The following is an 18,463-nucleotide window of genomic DNA, read 5'->3' as shown; positions in this document are numbered from 1 at the left end:
TTCAGAAACATGGCCCTAGAATTCCAACAGATTTTCCTCATAGCATCAATGTTCTCATGTTGTCGTCATAGCCTGGAATTCCCTTTCCTCAAGTCTCTTACTGAACATTCAGGGTCCTGTCTCTCAATGTGAAGAGTTTCCAAACTAACCCCAGGAGATGCGGATTCAGCCTCTCTCCAAGGCGTATATCAGTGAGTCTCGTGAAAGAGATTTTTATATCGCATCTCATTCTCCTCCACCACTCTGAAGCTCTTACAGGACCCAAATCAAGTGGGGTTTCCACGGGCCATACACATAGGCTCATCGTGTGTACTTGGCATGAGCTGATGACATGAATAAAATTAACATAAAATGTCATTTCCTTTTTTTCCCATGCCTTATTAGACATTCAAAGATATTCAGCGTGTCCCCTGACAGATATATCTGTCAGGGAGACAGGAAGATGGCGACTTCCACTTACAATCTGCATCTCCGGTTCCACAAGCACTCGGCGGAGGGGACGCAGGCTGCTTCTGCTGGATGTGCCTGCCAGGAATTCCTAGAAACGGGGCGCAGCTCCCCTGCTCCAGGAGATCATCAGGACTCCTTGTCGTTGTTTTCCTGAGAAGTACATTTAGTGTAAGCTTTTGTCTCCTGGTTCAGCACTAAAGAGAGCGTCCATAAACCAGAAATTTCTAGGTATCTCCGCTAGAGGAGGGATGTGGAATCTAGCAATGGTTCCCTTACTAAGAAAATGGGCATTAGGCCTCAGAGGGAGTTACCTGCCGACAGTCAAATTAAATTTTAAGTTCTTAACACACAGAAATAAGATTGGGATCCCTGATAAAAATGCAAATGAGTGCCTATGATCTTGAAAACTGTGTGTGTATATATGTGTCTGTGTGTGTATGTGTCTGTGTCTGTGTGTATACATATCATGCACGTGGAGGTCAGAGGGCAACTTGCAGCTATCTCCTTCCACTATGTGGGTCTTAGGGGTTGAACCCAGCCATCAACCCCACTCTGTCACCTCCAGGTGTGAATTCCACTACATCCTCTGAGAACTACCTCTCTCTCTCTCTCTCTCTCTCTCTCTCTCTCTCTCTCTCTCTCTCTTTGTTTTTTGTTTTTCAAGACAGGGTTTCTCTGGGTAGCTTTGGAGCCTGTCCTCAAACTCACAGAGATCGGCCTGCCTCTGCCTCCCAAATGCTGGGGTTAAAGGCGTGCGCTACCACGGCCCAGCTGAGAACTGCATCTCTTGTTGCGCCCTTGGTTAGCCTGCCGTTCCTAAGACCATCAGCGTACGGGTCAGGCCAGCCTTGGTCTCCTGCTGACCCTTGCTGCTCTTAGTCACAGCTGGGTCCAGAATAGATGCTGAGTGAGTCCTCTCCTTGTTCCAGCAGCCACACCCGCTCACCCTAACTTCCTTTAGTACTTCTGTTGCCAGGGAAGCCATGCATTAGGCCATAGATTTAGTTGCTTATTTGTTTCTTATAGCAAACATGTGGGTCTTATAGCATCATGTGAGCTGCAGGGGGTCCAAGTCACTTGCGCTAGGCCATGCAGTCTGCTAATAGCCTGAGAGCCCAGGCAGCAATGAACGCATGAAAACAGAAATAGGCAGATGTGTGTGGCCTCCCGCCTGACAGCCCTGATCTGTTTGCTCACTCTTTTCCCTCAACGCCTTCCATTCCCACCACTGCTTGCAAAACCTTTTTGGCTTATATGCATTTCGGGAAATCTGTCCTTAGCCTAGAGAGTCACCTTTTAGGGGGCAGTTAGATATTAAGAAGTTGGATCTTCTGATTGGAGAAAGTTTCCTTCTAAAAGTGGCACTCACAACATTTTTTTTTTTATCTGTAAATGGGATATTTATATTTCCTCAGTAGAAAATTTCACCTTCTGGGTAGAGTATCCTGTGGAAAATTCCAGGAAAGAAAGGAAAATTTCTTGAGGTGGTGAGCCATCACAAAAGGAATTTTGACACAGGGTAAGCAGGCCCTCGGGGAGCCTCTGGTGCTTGTGACAGCAAATGCAGAAGTAGTCCTACCTACCAGATTGGCATGCACCTCAGACTTAACAAGCACTCTGGGCTTGCCGTGAATAGAGACTCTCGCGAGGACCTAAGTCTGATGACCCAGTTCTGATCCTTGTTCAGCAACGAAGCCAAGAGGCAGGACAGATTAGAGCAGCCTAAATGAGAGCGGTATGGGTGAGCTGGCAAAGTAAGGAGCTTCTTTCTTCAGTTAGCAAATTCCTTCCTGCAATCCTGAGTTGGGGGACTCAGGAGAAAAGAAAGGAAAATGAGGGGGTGGGGTGGAAAGGATAGGAGGTGAGGAGGAAACGGCCCATTTGTGATTATTGTTTCACGGCATCTGAAAGGACACATTTCGACCAGCGAGATGGCTCGGCAGATAAGAAGAAAGACTGCACAAACATGAGTAATTGAGTTTGACTCACCAGCAAGCCTAGCTGCGCCCTGGAACCCAAGCTCTCTGTGGGGTGGATACAGGAGGGTTTCTGGGGTTTGCCGGCTGTCAGTCTGGCTCCCGGTTCAGCGACAGCCTCTTTCTTAAGGGAGTACAGTGGAAAGTGACAGCCAGAATAGAACACCTGATGTCCTCCTGTGGCCTCTCCACATGCACGAATCCCTCTATACATACAGGCACATAACACACACACACACACACACCACACAAACACACACGCACACACACACGTGGTAGGGGTAACATAAATTCTTTTGTACTCTAAATTCTATTTTCCAGACATGAATCTAACTCTGGTTTTGAGCACATAATCCACACATGAAAACAATCCACAGGGGGATTACCAGGCAGAATCACCCAGGGCAGTGTGTAGTGTGTCCATTTACAAACCCCAGTCCCAGCTAGTCAAGCCCCTCAGCTATGTCGTGGGCTTACAGTCTCCTCTTCACAGAGTTCTCATGGTGCTGAACACGACCCCAAGGGCAGACTCTCAGAGCCATTGGCACTGTCAAGAGACAGGAGGAATGCTCTGTGAGCTCACTCTGGCCCCTCTGACACCCAAGATCGTAAATACTTCCCCTGGAGGAAGCGACAGAGAGAGCAGACGTTCGGTGGGAAACAGGAGGTGAACTGTCTAACCCAAGAGACATCACACGGAGCGGTGCACGCTCCTTGCCGGCATCACTCGCCGTGAGCTTCGGCAATCACTCCTCCGGGAAGTGAAAGAGCATGAGAGATCGGACACGGCCCGAGAGTCCTGTCCAACTCCAGTATTTCATGTGTATGATTAAAATCACATAGGCCATTGCTTCTTTTGCTAGCTATACAGATGTCAGCTGGGCTGAGCGCCCTAAGTGGACGCTGGGTGTCTGCAGTTATGACTGAACCCAGTCTCCTAGAACCAACATCAAAGGGGAGCCTGGTTCTTAAAGGCAGAAAGGACACCAGTGGCCTAACTCAAGGTAAGGGATGGGACTTCTAGTGGAAGTCAAAGGGTAAGAGTGAAGCTGTTGGCGCCCTGGGTTTAGAGAGGGAGTCTCCCAAGCCTGAGACAGCCATCCTTGTCCTCACACCAGCCTGTCGAGTCACCGTACTCAGCCCAACACTCACTCTACAGGCCAAGCTTCCTAACAGCCCAGTTCCTTTCAGAACCTCAGAGGTCACCCACTCAAGATGGTCTTAAGCATTCCTACTCAACAAGTTCCCGGATTCCCTGGAGGTGGCTCTGTCTCTAAGGGACATTGATTTTGAAGAACTATCTTGGGTTGGTGTGATCCAAAGGTCTGTCTCTCTGTAACCTTTACCACTGGGCAAGTTCTGGCCTCTGAGGGCTCGCTCAACAATGCTTGCCCTTCTCTCTAAGAAAGGCCAAGCCTTTGGCAATAACAGACGTAGCCATTTGGTCTGCTTCAGGAGAAAGAATGCTAGCGCTTCTGATGGCAGGGTTTTCGAGGATCTTACCCTAAGTTCTCCAAGCAGGATGGCTAAAAGAACCACATATGAATTGTGTGGGCATCCACCAACAAGTTCCATTCTGTATGCAATCAAGGTCTTCTGTAGGGTTAGTAAGATGTTCTACGGAGGAAACTTACAAACGATAGACTGTACAAAAATTAGTGCAACTACCGCTGACGGCTCGCTGCTACTACTACAGATACTAATGGGAATATTAAATCAGAACATATCCTAGCTGTCTCCTGAGAAGGCAGGTTGGGGAAAGTAGACCTCTCTTGTTCTGAAAATCACATTGCTGTGAATCAGCCCATCATGGCTACAGCTGTTTTGGGGGACTGCCTCTCAAACCTGGTTCATGCTGAGAGACCACTACACCCTGCAAGCTCAGTAGACAGAGCTCTCAGCCTCCGTTTCTCCAGTTCCTGCTGTTGGTCCGTTGAGGTGTTTACATTTGTTCCTGGTATCTTATTTCATCCACTTCACCCTGTTCAGGTGCTTTGGGGGCTATGATTCAGCCACTAAAAACAGTGCTTGCCTTTCTTGGCTTTGTGTCAGAAGCATCTTGGAATATTTTTTTTTTATTAGTATAAATGTTTCTTCCAAGTCTCAGTCTTGAGGTTTTGAGTCATTTATTCTAGGGTGGGGCTCAGAGCCTGTATCCCAAACAAGCATCTTAAGTGGTTTTCTTTTTTTTTTTAATCAGTCAGAGAAGTGGGCTCCTCCCGTCTGGATCTGGTACTCCAAGTACACCACAGCCTCTTTTGCCTTGATTTTACCCACACACTTGAGAAACATAATTTTTCTAGGGAATTGTTAGGGTGGGGGAGCTGGTAAGACTCTACCTAGATAAAAGGCTGGTGGTGACTCACAACTTTTGCATGCTATTAAGATTTTCTTTCACAAGTTATTTCTTCTTCATTCCATGAAAAATTATGTACCCATCAACCTATAACTGAGCTAGGCAGAAAGATCATCAGGTGTACAAAAATTTCAAAATGTCCAATCTCTTTTCTTTGAGGCAGAATATTTCTTACTCATACCAGCAGTATACAATCTAGCCAAAGACAGTATCTGAATAGACAGCCCTCCCAAAGGAGACTAAGTACATTATATATATATATATATATATATATATATATATATATATATATATATATGAGAGTCGAAACCTATTTACATCCACTATGTAGCTTGTATCTGACCTCTTAATTTCCTAGCAAAGCTAAGGTGAATAAGAGTAATTCTTCCTGGGCCAGAAGGACCCCTGGGCCTTCCTCGTTCTGCCTCACAACTCATTCGCTTAGTAAACACATACTGAGAATATCGTGTGTGTTAGGCCAACATTATTGGGGGAGGAGGAGCCATAATCTTTTGTCTCCTTCCTGAGGCCTAGTAAGACCAGACCTATACCCCTGTGCAAAGAACAACTCAAAGTGGGTAGGGATGAATAACAAAGGTCTAGTGATCAATCACATGGTCTTCGTTCTGAAGAAACACACTCACTTTTCACACAACAACCTTAGTTTCCCACAACAGTGAAATAAAGAGAACACGTGACTCCTTAAGTCCTTGTCTGCACCCAAGTGATCCCTTCAAACCTCCTCGGTGACGGAGCTGCTGTCCTTCATCTGTAACGCTCAGCGCTCAGCGTCCTAGCACACACCCGGGGATATTCCCCTCCACTGCCACACAGCTTTACTTCCTCTTAAGTTCTGGGCAGGTAAGAGCACAACTGTGCTATTTCTAAAGACCATTTTCAAGTCTTCACTCTGTTAACGATTGAGGTTCCTCAACCAGGTGTCTCCTGAAGGACTTTCCGCGCATTACCACGGCTTCCATCTCATTTTCATTTGACATGCATTCTGTAGATCCAGAGTGCACTTTCGTGCACATTCAGGTCCCTGAAGGCCTGTAATAAACCTCAGACTCACTGTTCTTAGAAGCAGTCATTTCTTAAAACAAAATGGCATCGTGTATGAGAGGCTCAAAACTCCCTTGTCCCTGGTGAGACAGGATTCAGCTCTCTTCCCACTATATAGGTATGTGGCATGCCCCGGAGTCTGTCCTGATGAATGTGCCTGTTTGTCTTATGGCACAGTTAAAAAGCACCTCTGCAAACGATGATTCATACTCTCCCTTTCTGCCTTTCTGGAGATTTCTGTTCATGAATCAAATGAGGAGGCTGATTGCACTACTATTTTAAAGAGTCAATTAAAAAGTTCATTAAGCGATACTGGGAGGCTTTCGTGAAGATTGTGGAAGGGCACAGCCATACGCAAAATTAACCAGCTGCTGGAGGTTGCAACTGGATTTGATGGGAGAATGTGTTCACTTTTACAGAGTAATCCTTCAGAGGATGATTGCGTTCTCCTCTAGAGGACAGGAGTGGGTCGTTGGAAGGTACCATCGTGGTATAAAACAGGAAGCCACATATATGTGCTAGCTGTTCACTGACAACAGTGAATGATTATCTCTTTCGAAGAAAAAGCCAGATTTGGACCACACCGCTTAAGCTCGACCCATTGCATTCCAGGACTTGGCGAGGACTAAGGATCAAATAGTAAGACCATTCAAAGCAACGACAATGGACCGGACTGCTCCTGACATATGACCTTGAGTGCTGATCTCTGTGTCCTGTCTAAGTCCATTCTCTTTGACTTATCAATGAACCCCAATATCCCTTTTTGGGTGAGAGGATCAGAGTCCTACAGCCAATGATCCTAAAAGGAGATGATTTATCCTTTAGAACGTTCTAGATAAATGGACTTTATACCTGTATTGAAACAGGGTTTCTCTGTATAACCACCCTGATGGTCTGTCTGTCTGTCTGTCCTGGAACTAGTTATTTCGGTCAGGCTGCCCTTGAACTCATAGAGAGCTGCCTACCTCTGCCTCTGCCTCTGCCTCCCGATTGCTGGGATTACACATGTGGGTTGTCATGCCCAATTTATGACTGTGCTGGGGATTGAGTACAGGGCTTCATACATGCTAAATGAGCACTCTACCAACTGAGCTAAACCCCCAGCCTCCCATCCACCTCTAAATACGTTCTACTGCATTGCAGACAGAACGTTTTTAGAGTATAACTTTGTGACTTACTATTGTTCAAGAATGGAACTGTTAACTACCCAAATGCTACAGACTTCCATTGTCAGGAAAGTTGAGACAAAGAGGAAAGAGTCATTTGTCAGGGCTACCCTGGCGGATTCCTGTCCCTAGCAAGAGAAAGGACAAGAAATCAGACATCAGGTATTAACGAAACAGTTATGTACTGGAGACAGTGTTTTCTGTGCTTCTGGTTCACTGTAACCAAAGGCTTTCAGGCTGAAGGCTTGCATTGGAATGCAAGCCTGGGTCGAGCACTTGTCCCTGGACTCCTTGAGACTAAGTTCTGTAGTCTAGATCCATTGTTGGCTTGTTTGTGAGGGACAGTGGGTCCTGTGCTCAACGATGAGTACATAAACTCCCCACACAGTCATTTTGTATGAATTCTGAGTGCTTGTTCCAGGCAATCCTGCACATTCTTAAAAAAAAATGTGCTTTTATATAAACAGAAAAATTAAATCTGGTCCCAGGGTTGGAACCTTGAGTCAGATAGTCTACCGGGAAGCTAGTTCGTAGACACAGTCCAAGAGGATGGATGAGGAACAAAGTAAATGCAAAAGGAATTGCTTCACATCTAGCTCCGAAGGACTGAAGACTCCCAGTCAATGAGAGATGTTAAATAGTCCTTAGCCATCTGCTGTCAACCCCACTGCCTGGTTCAGAGCCGGCCAAGAGGACCACACCCCACACCATGACTTCGGGGCCCATCTAGAATGGAATCTCATGATGTTTAACACCGTGCTCTTTCCAGCTGGCTCCCATCACCTTCCCTATCACCTCCAACCCCACATGGCAGGCTGCTATCTTCTCAGCAAAGCCTGCGGAGGGCTCTGCTCACACCCTCGGAGAGGTGTCTGTGACGCGCATGTGTGGGGGAAGCTCTCACAGCGGTTCTTGCTTATGCCAAAAACACCCCGGCAATAAATAAAGGCCCCCGATTCTAACACCTTCTAATCATACCAAAACTGCATGTGAGCAGAACAGAAAACTTAAAAATAAAACTCAAGGAAATAGGGATTCTCTGCTATCGAAAGAAATTCCGTAACACGCGCATCTCTCAGGTAATGAGTGCTTCCTTTGACTGAGCCCAGGCACATTTTTAGAGCTAGAAATGGGGCCTAACACGTGAGTCGTCTAAATTCCGGTGGCACAAGTAAGCACAGTGCTGAGCAGAGGCGCGCATCTGGCCATGATTTCTCTTTGGAAATCAGAATAGCTCTTTTCTTCCCGGACTCCCTGAGGGGGAGGTGGCTGGGCGGTGTTGCCCAGATGCTACAAATTAAGTAGCTGGAGACACTAAATCAGCGTTCCTTTAAACTTCAGTAGAGAAGCACATCCTGCTGCCTAAACCCTTCGTGAGTGTGAGAGAACAAGGGCAGGCTTCACGCCAGGTCACCTCTTTAGAAATGGGGTGTGGGACCCCGGTAACCTACAGATTTCACTTTACCTGTGTGAGAGGTAACGAGAGTGGACCCCGCCGTTTACCTAATTGTCCTGAGGATGAAAGAAATAATTTTGGTAAAACTCCAAGCCCCATGCCTGACAGAAACTCCAGGATGAGTGAAATGTCACATGCGTCACTTGGTTTTCTGCTCCACCCATTACATCTTGTTGCTTCTGTGTGAACTGAACTTGGCAAACCAATGGGGTTTGTTTATTCCTTGGATTAGCTCTTGTACTCTGAGTATGGAGGGCATTCTCACAAAAACAGCCAAGACCCTTGCAGACCAGACTTTTATTTCTGGTACAGTGTTGGCACAGATGAACGACTGAAGAGTTATGGGTGCCAGGTTAGCGGGGCAAATTGCTTTGTGTTCTTGAACCCTGAATGAGGTGTTCTGAGTGTGACTGGTGAGAGAGGCCTCCTTTTTTTCTTTTGCTGTGAGCCAATAAAGTGATAGATGTTCGATTATTTAAGGTCCTAACTAGTCAGGCATCCAGTCTGTACCGTTTTTAAAAGACTTATCTTGGTTATTTATTACTATTTATTGTGCGTGTGTGCATACGTGCATGCATACATGCATACATGCATGTGTGTGTATGTGTGTGTGTGCAATTGTGCACATATGTGCAAGCACGTGCATCCTCTCAGAGGCTGTAAGTAGACATCAGATCTCCAGGAGCTAGAGTCATAGATAGCTGTGAGCCACCCAATATAGGTGTTAGGCATAAAATATGGATCCTCTGCAGAAGCAGCAAGTGCTCCCAACCTCTAACATAGCCACCAGTTGTAGAATGATTAGACTATTGATATGATTATTTTACTTAAGCTCCACTCTGTTTTCAGCTACCTCTAGCTTTTGAGTTTATTTCTATCCCTCTGGAGTTACAAGGACAAACTTGTCTCTCTTCTGTCAGTTACTGATGGAAAAATGCCAATGCTTTTTTAATACTAGTGCATAAAGATTTATATAAGAATATCAAAACATAGACCATTTCACTCTCTAAAATTAACCAGGAATCTGTTTATGGTGACCATGACAACAAGTGGGCAACTATACATACATACATATATACATACATACACACACACACACACACACACACACACACACACACACACACACACACACCTGTGGCTTAAGTTTTAACAGAGTTATAAGCTCCCAAACACCATTGTCAAGGTTGAAGATCAAGCTTAGACTTCATAGGCCAGTGTTAGGGCATTGGCAGGCTAACTGATCCCAAACCAAGGCTCCCAAACAGGAAGGAAATAGAGATTGTGGTGGAGTTCTAGAGCTCACAGTAAGGTACAAAACCTGCTTTTATATGTGTATGGAAGGCAGATTGTTGCATTTGTAGTTTCTGTGAATGAACAGTTTGAATTGCATAGGTTACCATTTCACACATTCTGCAAATGAAATCTCAATTTAAAAGCAGATAGCACAGAGAGTTGGGATAATGGCCCTAAGGACTGTGATGGGAACTTGGAGAATATCTGATCTTAGAACTGAGTTCTAACAATTCTCTCTCTCTCTCTCTCTCACTCACACACACACACACACACACACACACACAGAGAGAGAGAGAGAGAGAGAGAGAGAGAGAGAGAGAGAGAGAGAGAGAAAAGAAAGCATATGTATTTGGTGAAGACAAAAGACAAAAACAAAGATGGACAACGAGTCTAGGAAGCCTCTGGGGTAAGAGAAATCCCACACTGAGCAAGTCATAGGCTCAGGAAATGGGAATGTCCTCAGCCATTCAGCACCACCAAGACAAGCTTTTTCATAGTTGATGAAACCATTGCTGCCCTCATATCTGCCACCAGCATCTCTGCTTCTTCCTGAGCCATCTCCTCCCTCACCCAATGTGACAAGGCCAGGATTTCAGCATCCGTGACAATACTGTCCCCTTCCTTCTCAAATACATGAAGACCTTCAGCATAATCCTCATGAGTTCTTGGTCACAATCTGCAGCATGGGCAGGGAGTGCTCAAAGTTCAGCACCTCCACACCCATCCCTTCATTCTTGGAGTTCCCCAGGACCTTGGGCACCTTGGTGTGGGTAGGGCTCTTGCCCAGCACCCTCATCACATTTCCATATCTGTGGTACAGGTACAGGCCATCACCTGTTCCGTCAAACAGCTAGCGAGCCTCCTTGAATTCTGTGGACTGGTCCTCGGTGAAGTCACACACCTTGGCTACTCAGCTCTGTGGGACCTTTTCTAGAAGTAATGACCAATTATAATGACTCCTGATTCCAAACCATATGTGACTTTGTGTTTGAAAATGCTTAGTAAAATATGAAATGAACAATAAGTATAGAGATTATTGAGAAGTATGTTCTTTGTAAGTCTAAAGCATATAGTAGTATCACCCTTGGGGGAAAAAAAGGCCAAAATAGCTCCCATGAAAACTCCAGCCTTCTATACTGTTTTCTATGGTGAGTTTGTGTCCAAAGCATCATAATGACCCTTTTCATTCCAGACTCTCTTTTAAAAGTCTAGGAAGCTGTTAATGGCCTGGACAATTTAACCAAACTAAAGGGCCTTCAATGGTACTCATTGTATACATCAGTTAGCATTTTCTGTGTAACCAGCCAGTGTGAAACTCAGTGGCAAAACACAGTTATTGCCCCACTAGTAATCTGAGCTAAGAAGTCGCATAGCCATTCTGATGAACTTGCCTTCATATATTCAGACAGTCACCTACAAGCAGTAGGTCAGTTTATGGCCAATTGCTTGTGCCAGCTAGATATTATGTCTCTGTCATTTAGCAAGATAGCATAGGCTTTCCCACGTGGTGACTGAGTTACATATGTAGGAGAGGCTTCGTATGTAAGTTATGTATGTAAGAGCAGAGGCCACAATATTCCTCACCACCAAAGATCAGAAGTACACCAAGCCAATTTTGCTATCTTCCTCTAGTGCTCCAAACAACACCAGTCCAGATTCTATAAGATCAGTAAACTTCACTCTTTTATGAGAAAAATAGCAAAGTCATACTGTGAAGATATGTACATATGGTAAGGTAAGTTTATTATTGCCACCTATGTAAATGTACGATTGCCCAAATTAATGCCAACTTTTGCTTAAAGATTAAATTTGTTATTTTTACTCCTTGATATTTCAACAAAGTACAGTACATTTAAAAAAAAGAAGTTTGCGAAGCAAAACATATGCAAGTCATAAAGAATGTGAAAATAAATTCAAAATTTCCTATCCCCTTTGCTGAGAGCTTACTTAGGTCTAACCTGTGCAGTCACAATGCCTTGATGTAGTAATTGCTTTTCTCACCCCTCTTACAAAATACTTGACAGAAGCAACTCAAAGGAGGAAGGGCTTGTGTTCTTTCACAGTCGGAAGGTGTAGTCAGCATGGCGGCAAAATGTGACGTGGTTAGTCACAGGGCCTCTGCAGCCGAGGAGCGGAAGGAAGCAAATGCTGGTGTTCAACTTGCTTTCTCCTTTCTCATTCCTGGATCCCAGCCATGGAATGGCATCACCCCCACCGATGGTCTTTTATACTCAGACTATACTGTGGTGGTTTGAAAGAAAATGGCCCCCAAAGGGAGTGGCACTGTTGGGAGGCGTGTCTTTGTCGGAGAAAAAAAAAATATGTCACCATGGGGGGTCGGCTTTCAAGTCTCCTTTTCTCAAGGCCCAGGGTGGAGGATCTGTTGCCTGCAGATCAAGAGCTCTCAGCCCTTTCTCCAGCACCATGTCTGCCTGCACACCGCCATGTCTTGCCATGATGATAATGGACTGAACCTCTGAAACTGTAAGCCACCCAATTAAATGCTTTCCTTTGTAAGGAGTTTCCAAAGGTCAAAAGTTAAGTGGTAGAGCTGGGATGCTAGCACAGGCAGGCAGGCAGGTTTATGACCGTACTCTTTTGTTGTTTGGTTGATTGATTTAGTTATTAGACAAAAAAAAAAAAAAAAGCTCAAGATATCTTTGAACTCACAATCTCTACTCCCCACCTAGTTTCTTAACTTTTGGGATTATAGGCATATGATATCATACATATAAGGCTAGATTCCATTTTTAATTTAATTTTTATTTTTATCATTACTTTTTTTTTTCAAAGCCAGTGTCTCACTACCCAGTCCTGGCTTCCCTGGAGCTCACTATGTAGACTAGGCTGGACTAGAGATCCACTTGTGCCTGAAAGCTGGGATTAAAGGCACATGCCACAATACCTGGGTATTTTTCAAAATTAATTAGTATTGATGAATTAATATTGTTATTTGACAACCTCATGCATCTCTATTAATGTATTCTGATTACTCTGCCCTTGACATCCTCTCTTATATCCTACCACCCCTATCAGCCCTACCCTTTCCCCTGTCTGTCTCTTCTATGATTTTTAATTTTGTTTCATTGCCCATTTAGTTTAGTCGTGGTCATCTATGGTCACTGGATTAGAAGTGCCCATCGGAAAGCCACATGGCAGTGGTGCACGCCTTTAACCCCAGCACTTGGGAGGCAAAGACAGGCAGGTCTCTGAGTTCAAGGCCAGCCTAGTCTATAGAGTGAGCTCAGGACAGCCAGGGCTACACAGAGAAATTCTGTCTCAGAAAATCAAAAAAGAAGAGGAGGAGGAAGAGGAGGGGGATGAAGAAGGAGGAGATGAAGAAGAGGAAGAGAAGAAGGAGGAGGAGAAGGAGGAGGAGGAGAAGGAGGAGGAGGAAGTGGTGTCCACTCTAGCCTGGTGGGGTTACTGGTAGGTTTGAAATGTAAGACATTAAGACATTTATTTTTCTGCACCTGGATCTATCATGGGCCCCCCCCTTACTCTTCCTCACCCAGACCTGGCTGTGAATAGACCCGTTTTTTTGGGGGGGTTTTTTTTGGTTTTTTTTTTTCAGACTCAGCACAGGGCCCAGCGGCTGCTCTAAGTCCAGGAGTGTAGTTACTGTGTCTCGCCAAGGATATGACATTGAATGCTCTTCTGGCTCTTGTATTCCTCCTTCCCCTGTCTTCTACAATGACCCTTGAGCCTTAGAGGGAATAATATAAATGAAAGCCTTGTTGAGGGGTGGATGCTCACTGACCTATCCCTTAGCACCTTGGGCACCACTGAGTTTCTGCGTTCTCCACCACCCACTGCAAGGAGAGGTTTCTCCGATGAAACCTGAGCTTAGGATTTGTACAAGCAAACACTCAGAAGGCTGCCCAACACCACGTCAGCTTATTTAAATAACAGTGTTCTGCTCCTTGCTAAAACTTAGGTTCTCCCCCAACCTTGGGTTTTGGACTAGACTTACACTACCAAGAATGAATTCTCCTCACTGTGGAGTGGATCTGAAATCCAGTCAGAAAACCAATGCTCCCCTGACCTTAGTCCCAATATTACATAGAGAGCATTGCTTGCTTGGCAGGATGGCCTCATGGGTCATAAGGCTCACATATGCGCAGGACACTGATGCCTCTTCTCCTACACAGCGCCCCCTGAGAGCCAGATGCTCAGGCGGAAGCTTCCTTCCTAGTTTCTTTCAGTCTGGTTTTTCTGTCTCATGCTTCCTAGGTGTGTGACGTCTTCAGCAATAGGTCTTACCGCTTAGTTCCTGTGGGGAACCAAGAGCAATGACAAAACCTACAGTGTTTCGAGGGCCTCCTCTCTAACCTCCCTCACTGACAACTCATTAGGAGGTAGCCCACCCCTGGCACTGGGAATTTTGTTTATTAACCCACGGCTTTTGGCTCTTAATCACTCTGCCCTTTGCTTCTTGGGGGAAATGTGACTCAGGCAAGCCATCCCACAGATGGCTGTAGCGAGTCTTTCTCTACCCTGCCAGTCAGCTCCCAAATGGAAGACATGGAGAATCTAGATGGCTATACAGAAAAAGGAAAATGAGATATTTTTTCACGTAGGCAGCTAAGATAATTTATGAGAACACAAGTGGTCACCCATGGTAAAAAAATAAATAATATCTTTGCAATATTTCTAGTTAACAGACTCAGCATTATTGAGTATGAAAAGTGTCAAGAGTATGATTAGTGATACTCCCTTTATAAAAGATTAAAAAACATACTTATTTGTGTGTGAAGGGATTATATGTACATAAGTGTGGTATCTACAGAAAGCAAGGACATCAGATTTCCCTGGAGCTGGAACCGTTGTGAACCACCTGATATGGGTTCCCAGAACCAACTCTGGATTTCTGCAGCCCAATAGGCCCCTCTGCTGATGTGAAAATCCAAATCAGACCAAATCAAACTGAATTAGAAAAAGTTCATGTTTAATGGATACCAATGCTCCCAGGTGGTTTTCCAGCTCCCCAGAGAGGAGACAGGGTAGGAAGAGTGGAAAACCATGTGCTTGTTCTCTGGGGTACAATTTAAATACCCTGTGGGAGTGGTCTTGAGCATCTCTGGGGAGGGGTCATCGTTTGGCGGACTTTCTTGGAGGTGGAGTCTGGACTGAGGCAACTTCCAGGGGAGGGGTCTTGGGATGGAACTTCTACCGGAACATTCCAGACTCTTTGGATCTATGGATGTCAGGGGCTGGGGTGATGCTTCCACCCAAACAAGCAGTACAGCTCTTAACTGCTGAGCCGTCTTTCAAGCCCTCTCTTGATTCTCTTCAACTACAGCACATAAGAAAGTCAACTCAACAATCATTGATAAAGATACCACATAGATAAGTCAAAACCATTATTTATAACATTGTAAATGGATGGTAATTATCCATGTTTACATGGACGGTAAGTCTGATGGTGTGTATAACCTATGCAGTAGATAATATAGCTAGAAACACAATAGACTTTTCCTATACTTTCTATTGAATGTAGAAGTTGGTCATTTAACAGGAACTGGAGACACACACTTTGAAGAAAGCAGAGCTTTCCTAAACTTCCAATGGCTTCATGAGAAAATGCAATTAAGGATCGCTAGTCACAAGAAGAAGCTCCAGAAGCTGGGGTTGCTGAGTCATGCCTGATCATGACATGCTGAGTCATGCCTGGTCATGGAGACAGAGATGATTGGGGACAGCTGTGTCTGCATAAAGCCTGTCTTCACTTGAGAAGGTCAGCAGTTCATAGAAGAAACCTCTGGCTTTAAGTCTTCCTGGAAAGAAAAAACTACCCAACGTTGTAGGAAAGTGATGGTCTGAAAGTGGATGGAGAATCAGACTGAACTCTGCTGTAACTTGCTAAGCTTTGTTAATAATTGTGGTACTTTGACATGATAGCGCTTGGACCATGGACAGCATCAGAGGCCTCTGAAAGCAAAGCATAGCTTCACCATCAGTTTAGAATTGTAGATGGCCAGACTTGGAATAAGCCTTAGAATTACCTCCATCCAAATTCATTTCTTCTAACTGTAGAACTAACTGCTCTTCTAGAACCAAGGAAGTAACATTCCTAAGGTAGGAGCGTGTGAGTATGTGTGTGTGTTCCTGTTTGTGTGTCTGTGTGTGCACGTGCGCCAGTGTGTGTGCGTATGCCTGTTTGTAAAATGACTTACGACTTTAATGTATCAGTTCCAAAAGGAAATGCAGTGGACCACTGGTGTGGGAGAATTGTCTATATTCTGTCAATCATATTTTAATAAAATGCTGATTGGCCAGGCAGGCAGTATAGGCGGGAAAGCCAGACAGGAAGTAGGGGTGGAGCAAAGAGAACAGGAGTATTCTGGGAAGCAGGAAGCTCCCTCCGCACTCCTGCGCAGACCACTGAAGAGACAGGATGTAACTTGCCCAGCTGAAAAAGGTACCAAGCCATATGACTAACGTAGATAAGGATAATGGGGTAATATGTGTCATAAGAACTAATAAGTAGCCTGACCTAATGGGCCAATCAGCTTTATAACTTATAGAGATCTCTGTGTGGTTGATTTTCTCTGGGACTTGCCAGCTGTGGGGTACCGGGTGGGAACAGATACCCCAACAAGCCGGCCCCTCATGTTACAGACCACGTAAACAAAATGTACAATATGAAAAAGAGACAAATAAACAAGTAAATACTGTAGTTAAGAAAGAAGTATTTGAGGGTCAGGAAAGACGTCTTAGCGATTGAGAACACAGTTCTAGTGCTCTGGCCAGAGATCAGAGTTTGATTACACCATCCACATTTGGGGGCTCACACATCCACTTGAAATGCCAGATCTAGGAGATTCAACTCTCTCTGGTTTGGCAGACACCTGTTCCCAGGTGCATGCATATAGACATGGACATACACACATGCACACAGACACACAAATAAACCTTAAAAAGAAACTCTTTTTAAAATGTATTTACTTGAGTTTTTCCTCTTTAACCTCCCAGAGCTATTGGTCCTCACTGTCTTGCTATCCTGGCAGAGGTGGAGAGGTGCTGCAGCACTGGCAGAGAAAAGGAGAAAAGGCATACTCTGGCTTTCCCTTTAGTATCTGCTGAAACCCCAGGACAAATGAGCCATCATCCACTTATTGATCCATCATCCACTACCTCTTATTGATGCGTATTATTGTTGGGTGTTTTCAAAACACCAAGAGGTCTTCAGGAGTTCACCATACAGTACTACTACCGATACTACCATGGCTACAGCTACTACTGTGCTTAGTCAGAAACTTAAGAGGCATATAGATACAGAGATGGGTGCAATAGCAGTGATCTAACTTTTAGGGACGTCTTCATGAATGATAATACCTGGGCGGGCTTTGAAGGACCATAGAACTTGTCTTCAAAGGCATTTGGAGTAGTCCAGAAGGTGGAATTTTTTTCTATGTGTTTATGTGTTATAGTAACATATATTACTGCTATGTGTACTATATTATTATATACCATATTATCATATACTGTACATATGTACTATAGATACTAGATACACACTATAATACACACACACACACACACACACACACACACACACATATACACATAGGGCTATGGGGTATCCCATCAGATAGAAAAGTCTAGCCTTGCTGCATTCGTGAATTTTTTTTTTGCATACCTTGGTGCTGACTGGCGACTGCCCTCCCCAAGTGAGTCATATATATATACATACATTACATGCAGTAATATGTATTTACTTGTGTGCCAGTGTATATGGAGCCTAGAGGTTATCTTCCTTGATCACCTTACACATTTTTTTGTTTTTCACTGAGTCTGAAACTTAATTATTGGCTAAGCTAGATGGCCAATGAGTTTGTGGATCAGCCTGCCACACCCTACCCCAGCATTGGATTACAGATGTGAGCCACCCAGCTACTCACACGGGTGCTGAGGATCTGAACACAGGTACTCATGCTGTGTGGCAGGCACTTGACCAAATGAGCTATCTCCGTAGACCCAAGAAGGGGCTATTCTAGTAAACACAGACGTTGACGTGAGCTAGAGTCAGTGGAATAAAGCACAGGAGGAGGAGTGTTGAGAGCCACTACTGGGAAGAAAGACTTAGGGAAATCATCAGAAACGAACCATGGTTTGCCTCCTTGTCTAGGTATTTTCACCATGTTCAAAACCCTTTTAAAAACATAAACATAGCCTGTCTTTATAGCCTATATCATTTTAATTAAAAGTACTTAATAGATTTCAAAACAAGTACTATTTTTCATCACACAATAAATTGTTCTGAATTGCTTTGATTGGGCAAGGTGACACATTCCTAAAATGTGAGTATGCAAGAGGCAGAGGCAGGAGGATCACTAAAATCTGGGGATCAGTCCCAGCTAAGCTAACTAATGCTGCATATTGAGGCCTGGTTTCAAAGACAAAAAATAAAAATAAAAAAAAATCAATTGCTCTATTTCTTTCCAGTATGCTTTTCATGGATCTGAGTATATTAGTTGAAACACCACCAACTACACTCTAATTACATTTGAGTTTCTCTGATTCACGCACAATCTAAGTCTTTTAGGAAGCATATGTGTCCAACTACAGGGTTAGTTTTGTTACGTGTTCATAAACACAGTGGGAGCTGTGGAAGCGTTCCCCAGATGACTGTGAGAGGGCTTAGATTTCTTTCTGTGCCCTGCAAGGCATCCTGTGCTGTGTCTGTGTGGGTGACCTC

At 44.5% G+C, this 18,463-nt stretch overlaps 1 pseudogene; it reads right to left on the bottom strand.

The window, feature by feature from the left end:
* Window positions 1–18,463, bottom strand: part of LOC148123005 (myosin light polypeptide 6-like) — a 44,237-nt pseudogene that overhangs the window by 9,296 nt on the left and 16,478 nt on the right.

This window comes from Myodes glareolus, chromosome 2, assembly GCF_982192425.1.
Source record: "Myodes glareolus chromosome 2, mMyoGla1.1, whole genome shotgun sequence".
NCBI lineage: Eukaryota > Metazoa > Chordata > Mammalia > Rodentia > Cricetidae > Myodes > Myodes glareolus.
The sequence above is the reverse complement of the archived record's forward strand: the minus strand, read 5'-3'. Positions and strand labels throughout refer to the sequence as shown.